The 8,713-nt window shown below is 32.7% G+C and overlaps 1 long non-coding RNA gene across 1 annotated transcript; it reads right to left on the bottom strand.

Annotated features, from left to right (window-relative positions):
- Nucleotides 1–4,885: 4,885 nt before the first annotated feature.
- Nucleotides 4,886–7,578, bottom strand: LOC106476678. The gene is made up of 2 exons (XR_001291918.2): nucleotides 7,455–7,578; nucleotides 4,886–5,764 (listed from the first exon to the last, which is right to left on the bottom strand). It is a non-coding gene; the product is annotated as an uncharacterized LOC106476678 (long non-coding RNA).
- Between the last annotated feature and the right edge of the window lie 1,135 nt (nucleotides 7,579–8,713).

Below are 8,713 nucleotides of genomic sequence, written 5' to 3'. Positions count from 1 at the left end.
AACGTACTCACCTCCTACTGCTAGTATATATATATATATATATATATATATAATGAAGTAAAAACAAATTAATAAATATATAATAATTTCTAAATTGCTGTGATCCTTTCAATGTTAATGGATATCAGGTTTGATGTTGGAAATCTGCTTCACTGGTCCACGCTGGCTGACTTCAGCTAAGTTGTCATCTCTTCACAATGATCTTCCATCATGCTTTGGAAAGACATTAAGTAATAAAAAATGAAAAACTACTAGCTATTTGAACAGAAAGCCACATTCGTTTTGAATTTTTCGCGCAAAACTACACGAGGGCTATCTGCGCTAGCAGTCCCTAATCTGACAGTGATTGTTTGTTATGGTTTTTGGCGCAAAGCTACACGAGGGCTATCTGCGCTAGCCGTCCCTAATTTAGCAGTGTAAGACTAGAGGGAAGGCAGCTAGTCATCACCACCCACCGCCAACTCTTGAGCTACTCTTTTGAACAGAAACAAAGGTAGAAGCATCAAAAATTCAATCTTACATGGCTAAAGACCAGATCGAAAATATAATGTCAAGTGAATTCCAAATGGTCAAAATTTCAGTTAGGTGCATAGGTTGAAAAGGTTCATAATAACTAGGTTACGAGCATTGTGTGCTCTAAAAATGCATTAGTGATTGGATCATAACTATACATTAGTCAAATAATATTTCTATGGACTTCACATGTACTCATACTATATATCACCCATAGGAAATGTAGCTCTAGTTCTTGAGGACTTTACAGTCCCTGTGCTTTATGGAGTCCCTGATTGACCAGTTCCTTCAGCTGTTTCTTTCTGTCGTTCCTGCCAGACAAAAGACAATGCGATTTACTCTCTAACCCAGCATTATTCCTCTCTTTTTCATTTGGCTATTGTATGGATAGAGCCCGGTTCTAGTAGGAAGCCAAACTAAGATTTTCCGCTAAAATTATTATCAGCCAGGATTAATACCCATAATGTTACAACTACTACATCTTAACTTCACTCAGAAGAAACACGGCTCTCTTACTGCATCTAGAATTGGGATACTTTCCAGGCATACAGGAGAGAATCTAGTGATTACGAAGGTGACATGCTTCATAAAGTTATCATCACTCAATCAGATCAAGGGGGTGATTCTCTTTAAATAATGGATGATGCTTTTCATCAGAAATTGCACTCTGTGGTTCAGAAAGTAAGGGTTGCAATGTCCTTTCAGTCACTAATTTATCAACTATATGACTGTCCTACCTTATGAAGTAAATCAAATGGTAATCTTGAAATGTAAGACTTACATTACACCATAAACTATCACTTTGGAGCTCAGAAAGCAAGAGTTGCAAAACCCTTTCAGTTGAGTTTTCAAACTTTTAGCAACCATTTTCATTTGTGCAAACTATTGGTGTACTAGGCATTACATCATCTAGCTCAAATGTCGTAGGTGGAGGTAATCGGTGGATAATTCCTCTAGCGAAACTCTTCTTGATAGCTTAGAAAGCAAAGGTGGCTAAACCTTTCTTGTCACATTCATCTTATAATTAGTAACTATCCTTACTGTGGAGTAATCAAGTGGATATCAGGCTATCTGGTTCATACACTGTACTGTAAACATCACTTGAGAGCTTGGAAAGCAAGGATTGCTACTTTCTTTTTGTAAATGATGTTATAATCAGCGACTATTCTAGCTCTGTGATCATCCAGTCCCACCCATATCGATTGAGAGGTTGACACTAGCTGTTTTTTGCTTCTAACTCCAACGATTCACAAGAACAGCCAGATAAAAGCTTATAGCTCTTTTTCCTTTTTAAGAATCCACATCCCCTTTCAACTCCAGATCAAGCCAGTGTATGAGAGGTTCTTCTGTGACATATTAATGCAACTTATTGGTGTATTCCATGCGTTTTTGTGCATCTTATATTCATTGTAACTTCTACATCAATGGACCAACCTGCAGAAGTAGAAGGCATGAACCTTTCCAGCTGGATTCAAGCTGCTTTTAGCATGTACCACAACCAGATACAATCTCCCACTGGTACATTTTTTTCTTTTACCATCTTTTCATAGCACTTATTTTGTCAAGCAGCCTTTCCAAGTTGTTGTCCAGCAAATTTGTGTGCATTGATTAATGCAGACCTAACCACTTCACCTATTCCTGTAACCATTGTAGAACTTCAACTCGTGGGGAAGGACCAAACATCATGTCACCAGGGAGTAGTTTTTCCCATCTTAATATGAGAATGTTCAGCTAACAGCCTATAGACCTCCATTTGGTTGTTCTGCGTGCCATTATAATGTACAGGAAGTGATAATCCCAGTTGGTCCAGCTAAGATTAACAAACTTGGCCAGAATATGCTTGGTAGTTTGCATTACCTGTTCTGCTAAACCATCTGACTGGTGGTTATAAGGTGGATTTTGCATTTTCATCATATCCAACATTTTACACAATTCAGAGAAGAAAGGACTCAAAGAGCTATTAGGCTTTCTGTACTCATATCTTGTGGATAATCACTCAAAGAATATCCAGAGACTACATAACACCACTGATGTTGTACAAAAAAAAACACTTCAATTGGCCATAGATAAGATGAAAAGTCACTATGATGCAAATACTGGTAAAAACAGATTTCATCTTGGTGATGTGGTATGGCTGTACAACTCCTGCCGTAAGAGAGATAGACACCAAAGTTAAGTTGGTTTTAAGAAAGACAGTGTTATGTTACAGTGAAAAGAATCAATGATGTGGTATACAAAACCAAGAACATTCATATCGATTGTTTCTGGAAGTATGTTGGTGAGAAAATGGCAAACTGGTTAGTTTCAGAGATCATACTTTGCCAGTGGAAAGGTCAATCTCTTGAACATGTGCTTGGAGAGAACTCCCCCAGTAATAAGATAGCAAATGATAACCAGGAAAAGTGTCATCCCATTTTTGCACCTTAAGTCAAGGAAAATAACTTTTCCTGCATGGACAGTTTAGATACAGTAAGTAAGATATTAAAAATTTTGTTTTGCTAATCTAAATTTCAATTGTACTGGGTTTAACAAGTTTAATTAATGATATAGTGATTGTAATACTTATTTATTAATATAAATTTTTGGTAAGTGTAAAAAAGTGACTTTATTGCGAATTATGGAATTTTAGTGTACTGTTTACTTTGTGTATTAATAATGTTCAAGGGACTTCATAATCCAGAGAGGGGGCAACGTTATGTAGTGTTCAAAATAAGACTTACAGGCTGGGTTGTCCAGTGGACCATCATCAGGCCAATTCTGACTGTTCACACTTGAATGAACAAGTTAGTTGGCTAAACCAAATTACAAACTTGGTGTTACATTGTCTTAAATCAAATATCACACTAGATAGCTCATTAGTAGATAGAAAATTGTGATTTTATTGAGGTACTTTATGAGCAGAACATGACCCCTTTCTCTTAGTCATATTTCAGCCACATAATGTGTTTTTTTGTGTTTGTTTTGATTGTATTCATGATCAGCCTCTTTTCAAAGAACTTTGTGCCTACTTTGTCTTTAACACAAAGTTAAAGAGAAAAAGCAAAGTTTGTTTAGCCATTTCAGATCCACAACTTACATCAAAAATGGTATACAAATCTAATGTACTAAAACATGCAAAATGTAAATGGTAGAATTGAATGTGGTATTATCAAAATTTTTTCAGTGTCTATCTGTTAGTGGTTATAAACTGTGACAAGCTTGCAAGACATTATAAAGGGCATTTATTTGTAAACAGTATGTGTAGCATTGATGATCCTGTCTCCATGTAACTCGTAACATGGTATTCAGACATATTACTCGCAATTTATCACTTTGAGTGATACAATAAGGGCTACACATCTAGACTGCCATGGGATTGGGTCACATTGCAGTAGTCCTATGGACAACTTAGTAGTGCATTTGGGTTGTACAGTCTAGGACAAGTGTAAACCACTTATTTCAAACACTTATATCTTTAATATTTCAATGGAGTCTGGGTAGGATGAATGATGATAGGTGATATCTAGAAGTTTCCAATCTCCTAGGATCAATCCGACATATGAAATTCAATGTCTCAATTTTTTTTTAAAGAGTTAAGGTAAAATAGTGTAACAATATTTAAACAACTGAAGTTTGTTGGATAGTTAGTTACTCACCGAGATAAGTAAGTTAGTTAGTGAATCTCTTACAGTGGTGTCAAGTGATTACAAAATTAGCAACTGTGTTAGTGAGCCCAATTCGATTTGTGTTGTAGACAAGAGAGGAAATTTAATAAGCAACTGTTTAGCTTTATTTTAACTTACTACAAACAAGTGGACTGGACTTTGCATTATTTTTACTAAATTAAAAAAAAAAAGCCAAGTGATAGAAGTCATTATAAAAATATTATTTTAAGATGTTATTACTATTTGTTAAAAATAAACAGAAACAAAAAATGTATTCATTTGTAAATATAAAAGATAAAAATTATCAAGCAGAAGACATTAGCTAAGATAAAGATCTACTGAAAGATGAAAGAATGGTGAAAAATCTTTACAGTAAAAGTATAATTTAATGATTTCAACTAGCATGAGTTTTGAAAAATAATTCATATTTAAAACATATTCAAATGCCATTTGCATTACAAAGAAACAAAACATTCACAATTTTCTTTGAAAAGAAAAAAAAATTTTTAAATTTCAAATATGAATTTACAGGGTTTTAACATGTTATTTGTTATTAAGTACAAAGCCACACAATGGGCTATCTGTGCTGTGTCCACTGCTAGTATCAAAACCTGATGTTTAATATTATTAGCCTTTAAACTAACTGGTGAGCAGCTTGGGGTGGCTTTGATAGATGCACATGTAAGTGTGAAAAAACCAGTAATTATTAAGTTACATACATTCTGAAATAAGTACATAACTGTGGTAATTTTATTCAAATAAAGATGGTCACTGAAGCAACAAAAACAAAGAAATTTCAGGATATGTACATAAATCATGTATACATCAAACATTTTAAGATTTAGTACAAATTATTGGTCCCCTTTTTATTTTGGAATTATTCCAGATCAACTCTATTTTTTTGCTATGATTGTATTTATATATCATTTTCAAAAACAAAAAATTCCTTGCTGAAGGTCCATGCACATTACTGAAAAATAATTAACTTGTGTAAAATTTGTTAGTATCAGATATATTAAGGACTAGTTTATAAATGGAAAAAGAAGTACAAGCACATTTATATATTATAACAAACGCCCAACATCAGTAATAATAAACTGCACTATTGCCTCTGTATCATACTTATATTTAAAAATTAGTAAAAACAATTGAGAGTAGTGATATTGGAATAATAAAGGAGGAAAAACAAACAAATAAGCTTGTGTATTATCATAAGCTTCGAATCTGAACACACACACACATTCTTATAATCAATTACTACAATAAACACCTGGTGAGACTATTAAAGAGTAAAGTAAAATACTGATATTAAATTTTAGTTTGATATGTAGTTAATTACAGAGTTTGTATCAATATGGATCAAAACTTATGGAATATTTGGTATAATTATTTAATTAGTTTGTTTTTTACAGGATTGTTTATTCGATTAAAAAATTTGGCAGCGCCTTGAAAACTCATTTTTATTTTCTTCATGGAATACATAATGGATTTGGCAAGTTTGAGTTTTCCAGGTAGTGAACTTGTAAGTTACTGATCCCTTGGGTTGTATGTTTAGAAATCAGTTACCCAAGTTCAAGCCTAGTTGCTGCTTTTTTCTTGGTCGATCACTAAAAGAAAAAAAAAAGATAAATACTTTTAATTAGACAACGCAGCATGCTATGAAAGAACGTACTTAGGTCTAAATGAAATATCTTTTTTGTGAATCAGGTAAAAATGTTACACTGGAAATCTCCATTTTTAAAGTGGAGAAATCATTTGTAACTAGTTTTTATAACTATCTTTCAAACCTCTTTATGAACCTAAAACAAGTTATGAATTATATGAGCAAAAATACATGGAAGTTATGTCAACAGACTAAGTTTGACATAGATTTTCAATATAGAATAACTATATTGGGTAACATTACACTCAGAAGATTGTAAAGTTTTTGCTGGATGGAAAATAAAAAAAAATGGACAAAGGTAGTATAACAATAATTATTATTATTATGAGTGAAACTTCTGATGATAATTTAGTAAAATAACATCTTAATGACTTCAATATAAGAAAATTAAAAGAGTTCAAAGAGAATAATCACATTTATTGTTTGAATGGTTATTCAGATCTTATCCTGGTCAGTTTGTCAAACTATATGTATAGATGTTAAGGTGTGTCCTAATGTAGTAAGAAGAATATTCTAGATTTTAAATCTAGCTGTTTTTTATTGTTTGGTAGGATGAAAATAGTTCAATTATCATTTAACTTTTTTTTTTTTACTATGTACATTCTATCCCTTGTGAAAACGAGTGAGATTTGCCTGTTTTGGGTTATAATAGTTAAAAAGAGTGTGTATAAGTTCAATAAAACTACAACTTACAAAGATCCCACCAATGGTAATAAATTAATTTTCATATTTCTTATTAAATATAGTCTAAAAAATGTGAGGAAAGATTAAAGGACATGAAATATTTGTAATGAGCAAACAACATTAATAGGGTTTCACTGACACCGAAATCTTCCATATGGAAAATTAAACCAACAGCCTTAACATATCTTTCACTAGATTAACCAAAACCAAAGTTATAATTTTCCTATACAGAAAATGTATTTCTGATAGGTAATTACCTCCGTTCACATAAACAGCTATTCTCGTTCAGTGCTGCCCTCTATATGCAAAATGTTTTTGTGCACGCCACAAGCCTTGAAACTCCCATCTGGAATGACTAATTCAATTGCACCTCACATGCAAATTATCATGCAACAAACCTCCACCTATCAGAGTGCAACACACACTCTTGATGCATGTGACTCCCTCTATTCAATTCTATCAAACTTAAAGTCTCCATTAGAAATATAGTTAATGTAAATATGATATGTTAACACAGTTGCTACATGAAAAAAAATTAGCTTTAAGTGTCTTTTTAAAATGAGTATTGTCTCTAAATGGTCAAATAGCCTTGTTTTTGGTAATACTCATTTTTCTTTGGAATTCTAGCATTTTATTTTTGGCTTTATGCCGAGTTCTTCATCACCCCTGATGAAAGACCTACTCAACATGGTTCCCAAAACATCTTGAAATCAATTAGTCATAGAAAACAGTACACTGCCTACATCCACCTTACAAGAATACTGATTTTAGTTTACACATGTAACACTACCAAATGAAACTCAGAATGCACTTTCAATTTGCTTTAGCATTCTCCTGATTGATGTTAGTTTGAGATAGTATTTAGATTGTTTAACTATCTTTTTATTATTATTCTATTAAATCACATGTTATTTTCCTTGACTATGAGATACGGGAACTACTTTTCTTACCATCCTTAGTAGGTAAAGGATTTTTCACTGTCATTTCACTGTGCTTCATCTTAGTAGTATCAAAGCTTTTGATTCCTTCTAGAAGCTTCTGCTGACCCTTCTCTTGTTCAATTTCTACAAAACGTAGAAATAAATAATAAATAAGTGAAATTTGACATATTCATATCCATGTGAGAATAGGCTATGTTTAGAATGATTAGATTAATTTGTCCCATATTTTCACTATGTTGCTTCCTTGCTATGATCATATTTCTGACAATGCATATATATACAAACCTTTTTACACACTACAATGAAATCCTAAAGTGGCTCTGATCTATCATTTAGTAATTCCCCTAGTTCTTTAAGAAAAAACAACAAACAGAAATTCAGACTAGAAAGTTTAAAATTATACTGATTGTAACTAAGCAGTAAAAACTGGCATTGATATTAAAGTTTTTTTTATTAAATTAAGCATAAGCTTATTGAAACTTATAATTAGTAAGGAAATAACATAATGTTACAGATGTTAATTGGTAAGTTTAAATGGCAGCACCAAGCCTTAAGCAAAGAAATTAGTGATATTAGCACATTTAATAGCTTTTAGATTATGTAAACTAGGTGCAAACTTCTTCATACATTGATAGAAACCTTTGTTTAACAAGGAATGTGGAAAACAAAAGTAATATGGTTTTAGTGCATAAGGTTGCAATAACCTCTACCTACGACCCTAGAAGCCTGTGCACACTGAAGCTGCCATCATACTTCTTTGATCGAAATTTGGGTTTTACTTTACAGGCTGAGCTACAATATGAAGTCCTAAAACTCATCTAGAACATTCACAACAATAACTATCAGATGAAAATACCACTCAAACTAATTCTTAATTTTGAGTCTACAATATTAAACACTGTGTTAAAAACAAAACATAAAAAAACCTGACTAGTTTCAAGGGAAGGAGGAGAACAACAAGCTTGGCCTGTTGAAACAAGTTTTTTTTTAATGTTTTGTTAATGCAGATAACAATCACAGCAAGCTTATCTTACCACCAAGTATTTATTATATTGTTACGACAGCTGGAGTTTCTAGAAGGATCATGACTTATCGGGCAACCTCAAGAATGTCCCAGCGTTTGCTAGACGCCCTCTTTTTTAGTATACAAGCCGGAGATAGACTGAAGAGAGAAAATTGAGTCAATCGAACAGCAGGCACCTTAAGTAAAGTGTGTGAATCGCTGTGAATTATAGCGTGTTTACAAAAGAAGTTAAGTTAAAGTGAAT

This window comes from Limulus polyphemus, unplaced genomic scaffold, assembly GCF_000517525.1.
Source record: "Limulus polyphemus unplaced genomic scaffold, Limulus_polyphemus-2.1.2 Scaffold11198, whole genome shotgun sequence".
In the NCBI taxonomy this organism is placed as follows: domain Eukaryota; kingdom Metazoa; phylum Arthropoda; class Merostomata; order Xiphosura; family Limulidae; genus Limulus; species Limulus polyphemus.
Note: the sequence above shows the minus strand (reverse complement) of the source record. Positions and strands in the feature narration are given on the sequence as shown.